General features: G+C 32.8%; 1 long non-coding RNA gene across 1 annotated transcript; it reads right to left on the minus strand.

The window, feature by feature from the left end:
- Nucleotides 1–4572: 4572 nt before the first annotated feature.
- LOC128179909 (uncharacterized) lies at nt 4573–16682 on the minus strand. The gene is made up of 4 exons (XR_008243159.1): nt 16401–16682; nt 13693–13846; nt 8556–9004; nt 4573–5031 (listed from the first exon to the last, which is right to left on the minus strand). It is a non-coding gene; the product is annotated as an uncharacterized LOC128179909 (long non-coding RNA).
- Between the last annotated feature and the right edge of the window lie 897 nt (nt 16683–17579).

Consider the following 17579-nt stretch of genomic DNA (forward strand, 5'->3'; position numbering starts at 1 on the left):
TAAGGTCAAGGTCAAGGTCAAAGGTCAAGGTCAAACCTAAAAATAAAAGGGGGGGGGGAGGGTGAATTTGTGTTTGAAAGAGCTATTCGTACATATAAATGAATCTGATATGATAGATGTTGCAGATACTTATAACACACCAGTCCTAAGAGGTCAAAGGTCAAGGTCAAAGGTCAAGGTCAAAGGTCAAGGTCACTCATAAAAAAAAGGGGGGGGGGGGGGGTGGTGTGTGTTTATTTCTAATGTGTTTGTGAAATCAATGAAATTGAAAGGGGAATTACTGCCAGAAAGGGACGTTGGACCCTTTTGGGATCAATAGATTGAAGAAACTTCTAAGTGTAATGAAGACATTGGTAAACGTTTCAAGTCTCTACCTGTTTTGGTTTCAGAGGAGTAGCGATAACAAGCATTTCGAACAAAAGGGGCAATTACTCACTAACTATTACAAGACGGGAGCTGAAGGGCTACATTTTGAAATGTCTTAAGACGTCCTACTACATCCTTGATCAAATTTCTCTATATCACCCTAAACAAAAGAGATACGAAAACTCATGAATACACAGGTTTTCAGATGACCTTGACCTTTGACCTTTACGTCATTTTGATCGGCCATGGAAGACGCTTCCATCCCAAGTGGTCCGAAGTCTTTGTGACAAATAGTAAAAAAATTGGAAGTGATTTTATGGAAATTGAAATACTTTCAGGGGCAATAACTGATAGAAGGGGGTCTCGGAACCTTTCGGTATGAATAGATTGAAAGAGCGCCTAAGTGACTTACAGACGTTATTAAAAGTTTCAAGTCTCTATCTCTTATGGTTTCAGAGGAGTAGCGATAACAATCACTTCGTACACAAAGGGCAAAAACTTTGTAAGTTCTGGGAGTGATCAACCAAAGGGTCATTTGGTATCATAACTTTTAATGGCCAGTCACATAAAGAAAAAAATGCTTTAATATCTCTTAAAACAAAAAAGCTGTCCCTGGAAAAAAAGAGAAGATAAAAAATAAGAATAATAATAAAAAACATAAGAAAAACAAAAGGTCTTTCACCTGAAAGGTGGAAAGACCTAATAAAAGTAAGGCTAGTTTCTACACTAGTAGACTAATTGTTCACGGAACAATTAGAGGCCTTTCCACCTTCCATAATGATTAAAAAAAATTCCCGAAAATGTTGATAATTATTGAGAAATTAGAGAAAAATCAATTTACGAAAAAAAAAAATGAAAAAAAAAAAATCGGTTCCGCACAGTGGTATCGATCCGAGTACCCTTAGATTCCTAGGCGAGAGTGTTGCCACTACGCTATTTCGCTTGCTATCTGATGGAAGGTAAAATTTGTTGAGTTGTGTAGTGAATTTGGATGATGATAGAAAGAAGAGATGAAGCGTTCTTCTGTCCATCTAAAATTGATACCCAACGCTGAGGAACATTTAGAGAATAGATAGGGGCTTAGCGATTGGATGGGAGGGCAGTATTTGTTCACCAGTTTATTAATAAAAATCAGTGCCGCTTGTAAACAATGTGGCCGGATAGCGTTGACTAAGAAATCAACAGGCCAGGTCAAACTCTGGTCGCCAGCGGGTATTTGAAGGTGTGGGAACATTTGTTGGAACTCAGCTGATGCGAATTCTCCTTGTGATTTGAAATGCACGTGCTTAGAAATCTATTAAATGTCATGCATTCGTGGATTACAAGTACGGAAAATCGGAACTGAATTAAGACCAGTCATGTATTTCAGCCAAGTCGGGAAATAAACAAACTGAAAGAAAATGTAAATTTAATTCATCTAAAATCGGGGTCTGGGAAGGAAGAGTTATCTTTCGTTGCACTTCAACACAAGTCGTCACAGGTTGCCGATAGAAATGTAAACAAAGATTTTCAGTGAAATTTGAGCATGAATTTATTAGATACAAATATCGAAGCGTTGAAATTTCGTTTCTCGGGACGATGGTTCGATGCCGCTGAGGTGGATAACTTTCTTCAATAGGGTTCATTTCGTTTGAAATTTGGCAGGCAATTAGATTCAGGTGTGGGGAACAGTCCCATGGATTTTCGCCGAGTTCTACAGAGTTTTACTGGAGCTGGAATTTTTATTTGGAGGCGTAGTCTAAAACGCGGTCTGGAGTCAAATGGCAGGCAGTTTTTCACCTTTTTAAAAAATTCTGACAAACGGTTGTAACGCTTTTTTAGGTTTAATTTTAAAAAGGAATATTAAATTTCAAGTTCAAATATCGAGGGTCATGATCATATAAGAATTAAATCCTTGTATAAAAGAAGGGGGGGGGGGGACAAATTGTTCATAAAACTGAATCCGATATATATGTTGCATACACTTATTACTCATAAGTTCTAAGAGGTCAAAGGTCAAGGTCAGGTCAAAGGTCAAGGTCAAACCTAAAAATAAGGGGGGGGGTGTGGGTTGGTTGTTTTAAAGAGCTTATTGCACATATAAATGAATCTGAAATGTATATGTTAAATATACTTGTAACGCATCAGTCCTTTAAGGTCAAGGTCAAGGTCAAAGGTCAAGGTCAAACCTAAAAATAAAAGGGGGGGGAGGGTGAATTTGTGTTTGAAAGAGCTATTCGTACATATAAATGAATCTGATATGATAGATGTTGCAGATACTTATAACACACCAGTCCTAAGAGGTCAAAGGTCAAGGTCAAAGGTCAAGGTCAAAGGTCAAGGTCAAAGGTCAAGGTCACTCATAAAAAAAAAGGGGGGGGGGTGTGTGTTTATTTCTAATGTGTTTGTGAAATCAATGAAATTGAAAGGGGAATTACTGCCAGAAAGGGACGTTGGACCCTTTTGGGATCAATAGATTGAAGAAACTTCTAAGTGTAATGAAGACATTGGTAAACGTTTCAAGTCTCTACCTGTTTTGGTTTCAGAGGAGTAGCGATAACAAGCATTTCGAACAAAAGGGGCAATTACTCACTAACTATTACAAGACGGGAGCTGAAGGGCTACATTTTGAAATGTCTTAAGACGTCCTACTACATCCTTGATCAAATTTCTCTATATCACCCTAAACAAAAGAGATACGAAAACTCATGAATACACAGGTTTTCAGATGACCTTGACCTTTGACCTTTACGTCATTTTGATCGGCCATGGAAGACGCTTCCATCCCAAGTGGTCCGAAGTCTTTGTGACAAATAGTAAAAAAATTGGAAGTGATTTTATGGAAATTGAAATACTTTCAGGGGCAATAACTGATAGAAGGGGGTCTCGGAACCTTTCGGTATGAATAGATTGAAAGAGCGCCTAAGTGACTTACAGACGTTATTAAAAGTTTCAAGTCTCTATCTCTTATGGTTTCAGAGGAGTAGCGATAACAATCACTTCGTACACAAAGGGCAAAAACTTTGTAAGTTCTGGGAGTGATCAACCAAAGGGTCATTTGGTATCATAACTTTTAATGGCCAGTCACATAAAGAAAAAAATGCTTTAATATCTCTTAAAACAAAAAAGCTGTCCCTGGAAAAAAAGAGAAGATAAAAAATAAGAATAATAATAAAAAACATAAGAAAAACAAAAGGTCTTTCACCTGAAAGGTGGAAAGACCTAATAAAAAACATAAAGAAAACAAAAGGTCTTTCACCTGAAAGGTGGAAAGACCTAAAAAACATAAAGAAAACAAGAGGTCTTTCACCTGAAAGGTGGAAAGACCTAATTAAGAAGGCTTAATAGTCAGCAAATTACCAATCGCATATACATGTACCTTAAAAGTTGGATATAATTATATTAGACAGAAGCCATGATGACTTTACATTGTTTATACAGTACCGATCAGACCCAACCTAACAGAAAGTAAACCCCAACTAAACCTTGGGTTTACTAGAGTGGACCCAGAGTAAACCCAAGGAAACCCAGAGAGTAAACCCGGTCAGAGGTATACCTCTGAAAGCAGACGCTAAATGTGTATTTGAAATATACATAGGGCAGGAATAACAGACAGTAGGATAGTAAGATAAAAGACAGGTCTGCTTCACACTTCAGTGCGTAGTTGACCTCAAAAGCAATTTCCAAGTAAACCCAAAGTAACCCCAGAGTGGACCCAAGTTTTCAAAAAGAAAACCCAGAGTAAACCCCAAAAGTTAACCCGGTGTTAGGTTGGGTCTGATTGAAACTATAGAGCTCCTTCTAAAGAAGATTAATAGAGTCCAAAAATGGCCATGACCATCGAACCCTCTTAAATGTTCTCCCACAATCCAACCCCTTAAGGCTATTTTTTATTAGTTGTTTTTCAAGACCTTTTTTTTTTTAATTGGTCTGTAGATCAAAAAACATAAACATTAAAGACACATTTTGATACAAATTTATACACATTGTAGTATTTTTTTTAATTTTGGTCAGTCGTTCTTGAAAAACAACTAATAAAAAAGTGGCCCAATATACAATGAAAATGAACCTTGTTATTAGATTACATGCTTTTATTCTCTGTAACAAATTCATTCTTAAACAAAATTTAAATGATTTCAAATAAATATATTTCAGACATGTTCATTTTTAGAAGCTAAATTAATTATGATAATTTCTATGTACATGTAGTACTGTGGAATCATTTTTGTGGGGGTCAATGTCCGTTTGTTACCAAACTGTTCCTAGTTCATGGGGAGGTAATTTCTTCAGTAGCAAGTTCTATTTTATCAATAAATACTAAATATTTGCTTGTGTATACATTCAAGGGGATGTAAATTTGTGTGCAAGCCAGTTACTCACGAAAGCCATGAACATTGGTCCCCCACAACCACGATGATTCCACAATATAATATGTACTGACTACATACAAAAATAAACATTTACATGCAATTTTAAATTCAGCTTTGATAAAATTTCCCAAAATTAAATTAAGTTATATGTATGGACTGAAAACTTATCATTCCAATTTATCAAGCATGCAGTTATTATAAATTGCACGAAAGTGTTCAACTTCAAGTTGCATCTAGTATGGGCCATGGTGATTCTTTTCCATTTGTATTCCATTCATATCTTTGGTATTATGTCCAACTCTTTTCTTGAGATTTCCTAAAAAGAAATATTACAAACATTTAAACATAGTATTTTTACATCAACTTTAAAACAATAACTAGTAACAAATACATGTAACTATTAAAAAATAAAATTCTAGTTTTAGTCAATGTACAAATAAAAGGCCGTGTAGGGGTAAAAAAAGAAGAAGAGTATTTAACATTTGTACATGCAACTGAACTCAGGTTTTCAGTGTAATTTTGAGATTGGCTAAACATTGAGTATAATTGACACATTTTCTTACATGTACTTATATGTAAATACATGTAAGATCGATGTATGTATACATACATGTAGTTGTATCCCAAACAGCAGAATTGTAGATGGTGAGATTATAAATTCAGGGATTCGGAAACTAACACAAAGTAGGAAACCTGACAGATGTTATCTTTTTAATCAATTTACTGTAGATTCCTACATGTAATTAAACACAAGGAATTGATATTCGCATAAAATGACACGAGAAGCACCCAAAGCGGATTTTAAAACCTCACTATTATTTTCTGAGAGTTTTGAACTATAAGAAATTAGGATAGAAGTTATTTTGCACTAGCTATTAAATACACAACTGCAATATCATGGAATTACATGTAAGTACTTGCATAAAATAAGAGGGGTTTGCACTAATAAGGAATCAACGGTATATATTTGAAAATACAACTAGATACAAGGTTTATTTTGAAATATTAACCGACTAAAAAAATTTTCTGATACAAGTTTTTACCAGTATACAAAATATCAGTTCTAGAATCAAATTAAGAACAATATAAAAGAAAGAATATAGAATGGTATTATATTGTACATGTATGTAATTGTATCATATTTGATACACAATACTAGCTTTATGTATAATTTGATACAATATTGTATGATATCATATGATATCATATCATGTGACATAGTAATTCATTATATATTGTTATACTTTCATGTTAAATACTGAAATCTGATTGGTTAAGACGCAGTTCATAATATTTTCAATTACCCTCAGCGTTAGCAACGCACTTAGCAACGGGTAACATTAAAAATTGTTACATGCGCGAAAATTATGCGCGTACGGTTCGCTGTAGAATTCACGTTATTCCTATATGCAAGCAGTAAAATTTTCTTAAAAACTAAGACATTCAGTATAACAAAATAAATAGTGCCTGTTTGGGAGGATAACAGTTGAAATTGACACCCCTCAAAAACCATTGTCAACCTCCGCTTCGCGTCGGCTGACAATGGTTTTCCCGGGGTGTCAATTTCAACTGTTACCCTCCCAAACAGGCACTATTTATATAATACAATATCAAATTATAAAATACTGTATCATATCTGATACAATAGTGGGTTTCGAACTCTTGCCACTAAAAGCATTGCATCTTGAAGCCCAACGCGTTACTGTTATGCTACAGCATCAGATGATGCATCTGACCGTATTTATATATATAAAACGTAGAAACTTACGATTGACATCAAGCAATTGAAATTATTAATCTTTCCAAAAACATCTCATTATTGACGATAATTTTATAAGTTATATAAGTTTTGATAAACTTTTGAATAAATGGATTAAACAATTTCGAAAGAAATTCAACATGAGAATCACAAAAACGCTTTTTGGAATGACGCTTGATAAAGAATGTACAAGAACAAAATTCAATGAGATTTTGTCTGCTAAACATTTCGAGTTTTCTCGGTAAGGTGAAACGTTTCTCGTTTCTTAATTAAAAAGAACATAATCCTTTGTTGATTTTTTTTAATTGTACAACAACTTGTTGATTAAATAATCGATGAATTTGAAATCAATTGATTAATTTGAAAGAACAAACGCTAGCTTTTCCGGTGATTATTTTTGGGACAGGACAACACTCAAACATCACAGCTACTTGTAGCAAAGCACGTCAGTATATACAACACTTGGCATAATAATTAATAACAATAGTGTTGTGTTGTGCATGTAACTATGCCTAAATAGTACCCTAGTCAGGGTTTGATACATAGTGCACTCGCCTCCGGCTCGTGCACTATGTAACAAACCCTGTCAGACTACTATTTAATAGGCATAGTACATGCACAACACAACACTATTATATAAATATTGTATCATATCATACAATACTATACATAACGATATCATGATACAATATCATATCATAATGTACAAACATTTGATACAATATCATATTGTATCATATTACTTTTTACAATATAATAAATAATATAATATTGTATCATATAAAACAATAGTGTATCATATCATACAATACTATATCATAGGAATCATGCTATATCATTTAACAGAAAACACATCCATCAAACAGTTTGAGTGAGGTAGGAGCTTTTTTAAGCATCTTTGATAATGGAGATCAGGCTCTGAAGTTACCTCTGTGATTCATTTATATTATAGCTAAATCAACTATGCAAGCTATAACATGTATCTATAACTAAAACATGTGACCTGTTCCAAAAACTAAACTTCATCTCACATCTAAAACCTATGGCTCAGATTCAGCATTCAAACCTGTCAGGTGAATCAGCATCATAAGACACATCATCGATACAATTTTGGTGAAGTTAGGACCAGTAATAATAAATTACAAAGATATATTTTGTCAGCATCCTTGATAATAGAGATAAGGCTGCTTCCTCTGCGATACATTTATATTAATAGTTAAATCAACTATGCAAGCTATTATCTATAAAACATGTGATCTGTTCCAAAAACTAAACCTCATCCTGCATCTGAAACCTATATATATGGCTCAGATTCAGCATTTAAGGCTGTCAGGTGCATCATATCATAAGACCCATCATCCATATGATTTAAGTTTGGTGAAGTTAGGAGCAGTAATAACTAAGATAAAATCATCAGAGGGCACCTGATCCAAAAACTTTAACCAGCTATTAAAAATTAATCTCCTCCAGCATCCAAAACTAAGGCTCAGATTCAGCATTCAAGCCTGTCAGATGCATCAGTATTACATGTATAAGACACACCATCCATACAAGTTTGGTGAAGTTAGAACCAGTAGTAACTTAGAAATGGCTATCAAAGGGCACCTGCACCAAAGACTTACACCTGCTCTACAAATCTTAACCTCATCCAGCATCTGAAACCTTAGTAATGGCTCAGATTCAGCATTCAAGCCTGTCTGGTGCATCAATGTAGCTCAGTGGTTAAACATTTTAAAGTACATGTATCTGCAGGCTTGTGAACTGCAGATTGTGACTTTTGTTCATATTTACTGAATTAGGTAATCAAAATTTTTAAATCATAATTTTTCATCAAGTATATTACATATTTTTTTGCCCATTTGTCAATCTTAGACTAATATCAGGGGTAGAAACTTCTTAAATATACAACTTGCAAATAATTGCGTGTACCAAAAATGAACCTGTATGAATTTGCTACGTACTTTTTAGATTAAATCTTAATAAATTAATGTAACGTTACCAATTAAGCAAGCTAGCTACCTTGATCAATTTAACTAAAATGGCATATTAAACACGTTAAAATATATATATAAAATACGTACCTCATAAGTTGATGTCTAATCCAATATCAGTCGCATGTTGCCATATTATTGATAAATTGTTTCACACTATTGATGAATCTTGACACTGTATGATTCTTAAATCTGTATCAAATTTGCATCCTAATCAATGCATTTTTGTGTATATATATATTCAACTTTTTGAACACACTGAATATCATCCACACTTTTAACTGGTGAAATGGCTTTTTAGTTCTTTTATTGGAATCATTTTCTTGATCCTTCAGCATGTAATTTTTTTAGTCAGTTTCCTTAATTTAAAAAATCCACATCAACAAGAAAAGGTTGGTTACAAGGATTCCATGATACTCTGTCAATTATACTTCTTCCATCATCAGGTCATGATGAAATTCACCTCCCATCACACAGCTATAGATATGGTCCTATCGTCATATCCCCCAGAAAACAAATAGACTGGTCTGCTTATGTTCCTAAAAAATAAATTGAAAAGTGTTTTTTTTAATACTCGGTATCTAGATAATAAAATTACAATTATATTACTTTATATGAATGATCTCCAACAAAAAGCAATATGTATAGGCAGTACTGTGAGTATGCCCTGGATCAAGTGTTTATATATTCATGTGTCATGCATCACAAGAATAAACATATGCTACTCAATAACTGTAAAATAGTTTCTTTGCTATCTGCCCAATGTGAAAAGTCATAGAAACCATTCACTGGCAGCATTTGATTTCCCTCATTTTTAATCTCAGAACACCTCTGTTGTAAACCCAGTTGCTATGTTAAATTCAAAGTCTGTTGATTGACTCTAATTTGTTTACCATCAAGAAAATCTGCATCACCGACAAATAAAGTTTTCTTTGGTACAATGTATAACAAGATATCTACAGTATTTACCGACTATATTCAGACAATAGCGAGTTAATATTGTCCCCCTTGACAGAACTTATTTCCCATGGCTTCACCTCAGGATATAGTTACTGTCTCAAGAGACAATAAACTTTTTTACCTTAATTTTCATTGCAAGTAAATGCAGTCACACTTCGTTATCTCTAACTAGATGGGACTATTCAAAAACTTTGAGATATCCGAGTATTCGAGATATCGAGGGTAACACACTTAAAAAAATAAGTGGTTGTGATTTACAAATCACTTCGACATATCCATAATTGTATTTGGGATATCAGTGTTCGAGATATCGAAGTTCAACTGTAGGTATATTTTATCTAAACGATTTATTGCTTTCTTTGGTGCTTCATTCTGGCTATGAAGGTATCTAGCGTTGCAGAAAAAAAAATACATGTTAAGGCAAGTTGTGTTTTTTATCAGCAATGCTAGGCTGTGTTATAACTTTCACACAGTACCTGCAACATATTTTTTTACAATCCTATCCTGTCTTATCCTATCCTGTACAGTTTATCAATCCTATTGTATCGTTCGTATATATAACCTTCTACCGTGCGTTAATCCTAGTTTCCTATCATGTGTTAATCTTATCAGGTTTATATATTGTTCAATTCTAACAGTTTTTCCATTTATGCGATCGCGTTAAACCTTTGGTACCATTTTACATGCAAGTACTTTACTTTGAAGTTACAAGTCGTTCAGTGCACCGTATACGATAAGTTATCAAACAATTAATATACAATATACAATCCAGCATTATATCATACTAATTTCTAAATTCTTTAGACTAAAAAAAAATAAAATATTACATGTAAATCACATTTTAAGCAATGGAAATGAAAGATTAATGTTAGCAATCAAAGTTCTTAGGAACAAGGTAACATATTTACCTATAGGTTGAATATATTAAATCGTACGCAGTGTATAACTGATCAGTAAGCATTAACTTGTATGTAATACAATTCGATCGTTATTTGATGCATTCTTTTTACAAAAAGAAGGTACTTATAAACGATTTTATACTTATCTAAAACAAGAGTTTCATTTTAAGGTTCTAAGATCGTCAGCCTCAAAGTATTTTTTTCATATCATAACAATGATATTTTTCTATCAACCTTTATAAATGAAATAAAATGAATTTTTAGATGGTGTCCATGCATTTTACAAAGTTATTGCAAATTTGCCTAGTATGATGGATATAATAAAATAAAGAAAAAAGTTGAGCTCAAAATAAAGTACTGGTGCATCAGTGGCATGCATGTACATGTATATTAGTGGAAGTGCTCCGTGGATCCACTACGCCATGAAGCATTTAGTTGTGTGACTAATGATTATACTAGCCCACTAGTTGAATACTAATTAACATTGTGTGTAAAAAAAGTCAGATTTATGGTACAAATAAAAGAAATCCGGATAATTAAGAGTTATCGAACATATTGCTGAGGATCGGAGGTTGTTTACTTAAATAAACCAGCTATTTTCCATGTGATTTGATGTCGAGATGAGATATGTTTGCGGTGATTGGCTGGGATGTTTGGTAATGAAAACAATGTTACCAATATTGATAAATTATTGATCATTTAAGCTCATATTTTTCCTTAATAAATTTTAACTTGTTATGTTTGTATATTCTATAAATGACGCAGCTAGGATTAACAACTCAATAAATGTAAATAAAATTCTGTACAGTAATTATAAGGTATATTGTGAAGAGCATTTGAAGCAATTATGAACATCATTACTTTTATCTTTTTCTATCATGAATCAATCCAATCGTATCATGCGAGTATATACTGTTCTACCGTGCATTATAATCCTATTCAGAATCTATTATGCGTGAATACTATAATCCGTCTGTTCATCTTGTAAAAAATAACGTTGCGGGTATTGTATCCACATGACTCAGCACCAAAGAAAACATTTTATTGTTTAGAAATAGCATCCAACTGAGATCATCTGATTTGATATCGGACATGATATACTGTTTAAATCACATGAACGTCTTATATAATTACGTACCTTTTTTGTAATCATTTTATATTTATTTTAATGATTCCTTTAATTACAATATCTGCACAAAATACAGTGTTAGATGAAAAATGAGTAACACAGAAAAATGAAAATACCAAATGCTAGTTATAACTATGGAATTTTTATAATAACAAATAGAATTTAAAGACCTTTATGACTATCAGTAGTATAAATTGGATAATTTAATCCTGAAACAAGGTTAGCTTTTTAAATAGCTAAGAAAGTCAGCCAGCGGAATTTTTATTTTTTAGGTCCAAAGAGAATACACAATCTATTAAAATACAAGATAAATAGTTTCCAGAACAATAATAATATGCGGTTTCACTTTTAGTTTGCACCTTTATTTTTATATGGCTGTACATGTAGGTGAGGAGATAAGCGTGTAGTGGTGAAAATGCAATGTATGACTGCGCACCTACTTAATGCTTAAAGTTGTCACATTGCAAACATAGCTCTATGAATTTCATGGTCTCGTCGCAAACCACTACCAATATATTTACTTTCCAATCTCACTAAGAGGTCGGGAAATATACGGTACACGGAGTCTGGACTGTGGCTGCAGACAATTCCCATTGGCAGTCTTCCGATGCGCAATTTGACCTAGAAACTGACCAGTTTCATAACTTCTTCGAATTTCTCTAACACGAACTGTCTATATAATTCCTTCCCAGAATACCAATTTAAGCAAGCGCAATTGAAGTTTCATCCTAACTTAATTAGTCAGCCTGCGGGCTGACTAATAATAACAATTGGGTCATTGACTAAGATAATTTAAATATCTCTCTCTTCTCTCTCTCTCTGCTGCTACCCTCCCAAACAGGCTCTATATAATGTTCATTTATCATTTTATAGGGATCAAGTCATTTGCCATTTTAAAAATCTTTAGTTACAGTTGTATCATATAAACCTTTCAGCTAGGTACAATTAGTTCGCCAATTTATTTGTTACCAATGAAACAAGATTTTATATAAAAAGGTTGAAATAAGGAATGCTATATATGTATATAAATGTATATATGTCAGAGGTGTTAAGTATGGACAACATCATTAGACAATGTTGCTTTAGAATATGTTTACTTTTTTTAATTAAAAAAATGATATTGGAATTTCATTTTTTCTGCATTGGATACTCGAGTGACCAGTTGAGTGTGTTACCAGTAAATACAGCTTTAATAGCTCATAAGTTTGTTTTAAAAAAGAAACTTTATATGTTTTGGGCTGCTCATTCATCTTTGTGGAATTTATTAGGTAATATACATTCAACATGATTCAAATATAAATTTTGTATTTTCATTCAATTACTGAATAATTATTTTTTTTAAAACAATGATAATAGCAGTTATGTAAAAAATTTATATGTGACGGAAGATATCAAAGATGACGTTGTAAATTGCTAGTAAACAGAAATCCACGGACCTGGACCTGGCCAGATCACGCTCGGACGATCACTGCAATCAAACTTCATGGGTGCGATTGCTTCAAACTTGATTGACAAGCGGCATTATTTTGAAGTTTGTACAGGTAAAAAAGGGAGCGTTTGTAAAATGTTCGGCCTTTAAGTGACCAGCCGACTGAGTCTAGTGAGCAGCTGACATAATTAATCATTGACTCATGCCAAGAAGGAAAATCTGACAGTATTTTAAAACAAGTACTGGCGTGCGACCAGTTCTCGTAGAGTACCATTTCTCGCCAGTACATTGTGATGTCATTTTTCGTCTATAATTTTATGTGTTGATAAAATGACGTCACAATGTACTGGCGAGAAATGGTACTCGGCGAGAACTGGTCACACGCCAGTATATGTATAAATTGCCTCACCCATGTTCAACAGCTGTTCAACATGTTCAAAGCATAAAAAATCATGTTTTATACACAGACATCTTCTATCAAATATGATTTAGGTCTAAAATATTAAGCCTTGAGGTTGAGATATGCTAACCTGTTTATGGATAAAGTTAATTCATGATTGGAAAATGTTTAAATTCATTCTGTTTACCGGTATTTCTTAATTTCACATTTACCAAAACCTGCAATTACATAACTCATAGATCATGCATGTGTAGAAGTTCGTCTTGCACAGTTCAACATGGAATATATTATATTAACTGTTATTCCCTAGTAAAAAATGCAGGAACTTGAACAGCTGATTAACAAATATCATAGTATCAAGTATGTGTAACAGCTGAATATTGTAATCTGACCGAGTCTGACCTACTTACGTTGCGAATGTAAACATGGCACCCGTCCTCCATCCCTAAATAATACACGAAAGTTCTTCATGATTTTCACTTTTAAAATAACCAGAATCCACAGTAACTTGTGATGCTATGGTCAACTGACAGTTTTCTCTCCCGCTGGACAGTGGCGGCGTTTCTGACGAAAAAAAAATTAATTCGTACTAGGGATGTTTCCGATATGTAAACAAACATGGGGATTGATATAATAATCAACTCGCCATTAATTCACAATATATATCTTGACATTCACATAGATGTAAATATTTTACTTAATAGCATTATGTTAAAACGAATGTTTGTTAAAAGATTCGCGAAAATTCGGGCTGACAAACTATCGAGCCATGCACGGATCCTGCATTTTTCCACAATCAGGGGTGTAAGAGAATTTTTTTTGTGCAGTGGGAGTAAAAGAGTAAAATTCAATTAAAATGCAGAAATTTCCAGAGGTAGAGGGGGGACCCCTGATTCACTGTAGATCCGCGACGCACATGAATGATAGCCACAGTTTACAACTACAATAGGCTAAATTTTAAATGAATATAAATATATCTACATGTATTAAAAAATATTGTGAAATTAGTTTGTGAAATTAGTAAATTAAACGGTTCCGTTTTCTAAACATTCCCATGATGCATTTTGGTTTGTGTTTTCATTTGCCCAAAAAGAAATTAATTTTTTTACTTTGAATATTTCTAACTTTGAAAGGAGACCGACTCTGCTGGTGTAAATAGGAGAAAGTGCATAACTTTCTAAGATAATTGGTTTGTATGGAAAATTATTTGATACTGTAAAAACCAAAAAAATGGACAAAGCAGCTTTAAGGATTTTATATGACCAATATTTCTTTGAGATGCGTTAGAATTCATGATACTAACTAAAGTTTAAAAAAGCACATGTTTTTCACTATAATTGATAAATTCTATAGTTTCTGAAAACAAATAAATATTAATGCCTTTATATTAATTATTAATGATATTAAAATAAATGAACATGTTTGTATATTATTTTCTGGTACAATTTCAGTCACAGTATGATAGTGTTTTATTATTTATTTATTCAGGGGGGAGGGGCAGGAGGGTAGATGTGTTAAATAATCCAGTTAATATTCTGTTTCTAACTCTGTTTTATCTTTGCTGTTTCGTTTTTAACACAAATTAACAGTTATCAGGGTTTGATACATTAGAATTTGTTTAAAAAATAATTACATTTTGAACTCGGCGTTTAATATGTAACCGAAATCATGGCTTGATATATATTTATATAACTAGGATTTGTGAGCTCTCTATCACTTTATAATCCGAAGAGTGAATCAATTTTTTGCTGGCTATGAAAACTCCTCAAAGAAGTATTCTAAACATCAAAATATGAAAATATTTGGCTAATGTAATGACCATGCCCTTCAAACAGCACATTTTCTCTCGTTTTGTTACTGAAATTATGGAATTAGTGTTTTGTAATTAAAAAAATAAAGAAATACTTTGTATGGTATATACTAATCTAATCGAATAAAGAATTTGAACTGGATAAAAAGATTTTAAGCGATAGACTAAGCACAATGAAACTATAGATCAGTATAATCATAGAGAGTATGTAGGTTTCAAAACATTTCATTTGGATTTGTTTACGTTTGCGGGGGTGTTAAGGAAGCATATGGGCAATTTAGCATCTTATTTTGACTGTTATTATTCAAATCGTGAAATTTAATAATTATTTTGAATAAGATCAAACACTTAGTATTATCCTTTAAAATAGATGTCAGTGCAATAAAATCGGGTTGTACATAACTGCCACATTGGTGCATTATCACGTGGCAACTATAAATAGCTTACGTATATTCCTTAACATAAAATGAGATAGAACAACACTACCCCGCGGTTTCAAAAATAAAATAAACATATCAAGTGAAAGCAAAACATCTTAGTTTAATCAAAACCCCTGCTAGAATTCTATGTTCTTCCTTATTAAAAAGTTATTTACCCGGTTCTCGAAAAACCTTCCCAACTTTTTTATAGTTTGCACGGAAAACGGCAAATTGCATCAAAACAACACACAACATGGGATTCTAGCTATTTTCAATTTAAGCATTGATCAAACTAACGATACGTATAAAATTTCAAGTTCAATATATACGGGGTAGTGTTGTTCTAGTCGGATTTTTATATCGTAAACAACGACAGAGGAAAGCCTGGCCGAGAAATAAAAGCAAATTTACATACCTTTTAGCGAATGATTGATAAAACTAACATCTCCCCAAGTATTCTTATGTTCAATTCTCAATAAATCACACCACAATACTTTATTAGAGTTCTTAGATTAGTTATATTTTGAATATGTTTACAATGTTTTTCGATCAAATTCACACGACATTCAACTTTTAGTCATGACGTCATCAATGTGTAAATCTACGTAATACAAACTAATTTCTGGGAAAAAAATTGTCTTCAGTATTTTTTATTTGTTTTTGATTTCCGTTTCGTTGCTTAGATATTTAAATATGTACATAATAACTAAGATTTGTGATTTCACGGAATTACATGTAACTCAGATTCCATATGCTTCCTTAACACCCCCGCGTTTGAATTACAACTAAACATGTATAAGAATATTCTAACTATTGTTAATTATCACTTTCGCTTCTTAAACCATTGATAAAACAATCTATATTATATAAAAATATTGTAAATACTTACTACGACCTCCAGAGATCTTGATTGATCATCACTTCCGCCGCCGAGATGCGCGCGCATCGAAAACAACAAGTGTGTGTTATGGCGTCCGATAAAACTGTGTGACCGGGAAACGCACATTCACATTTTACCGACCTTCTGAGGACTTTCACCAAATTTCACCACATGATATATTTCGTCATTTTGAGTTGATTGGGACAGAATCTTTCCGAGGACCCGAAAAAAGTCCTCGGGAGAAATTTACGTCCTCGGAGTAAAGGTGTTTTTATACACTCGCGTCCTCGGAGCATCGGTAAAACCAACACACAGAGGCACACAAACAGATATATATATATATATATATATATATATATATATATATATATATATATATATATATATATATAAATATATATATATATATATATATATATATATATATATATATATATATATATATATTTATCTTGAAATTAAACGCAAGTCCTAGTTAATCTGAACAACTTTTGGATTGCATGTCTTAACAAAATATTTACACATTAAAAGCTAGGGCCGAAAATGTGCGAAAATTTCGTGAAAAAAATTGGTGCCTATTTTTGAGCTTCACCGCCTTGCGCATTTTCCAAAATATCAAATAAATAGGATCATCTACAGACATTCATCTACTATCCCTGAAAGTTTCACGTTTCTATCGCAATTAGTTTTTGAGATGTTATGTGGACAAAATGGTCCTTAAAAATTCACTAAATCCTCAAAATCTCGAACCGGAAGTGACGTCATAAGCCAGAAATTTTATAATATCAGGAATATTTTATGCTCTATGTGTCCTGTAAATTTCATGAAAATCGGTCATGTAGTTCAAGAGAAAAAGCGTTCGAAAAAAGTCGGAAAAAAATAATAAAAATAATAATAACTAGAGCAAAGCTCGTTGCAAAGCAACGAGTGGGTCTTCCGTTAATGTCGGAAGTAAAGCTGGAAGTTTCTGTAAGAAGCAGAGCTTTTAAACCGATAACAAGAGTAACTAAAATAAAAAGAATAAAAAATTCGAATTATTCCTAGTTAGACTTAACAAAATACGAATGATTTTAAGTACGACTTAACAAAAACCTTTTCGATTTCAAGAATGACTTAACAAAAAAATCTAAACGTGTTTAAGTACGACTTAACAATTATTGTTGGTACGAGTTCATTTAACTATTAACT

This window comes from Crassostrea angulata, chromosome 4 (genome assembly GCF_025612915.1).
Source record: "Crassostrea angulata isolate pt1a10 chromosome 4, ASM2561291v2, whole genome shotgun sequence".
NCBI lineage: Eukaryota > Metazoa > Mollusca > Bivalvia > Ostreida > Ostreidae > Magallana > Magallana angulata.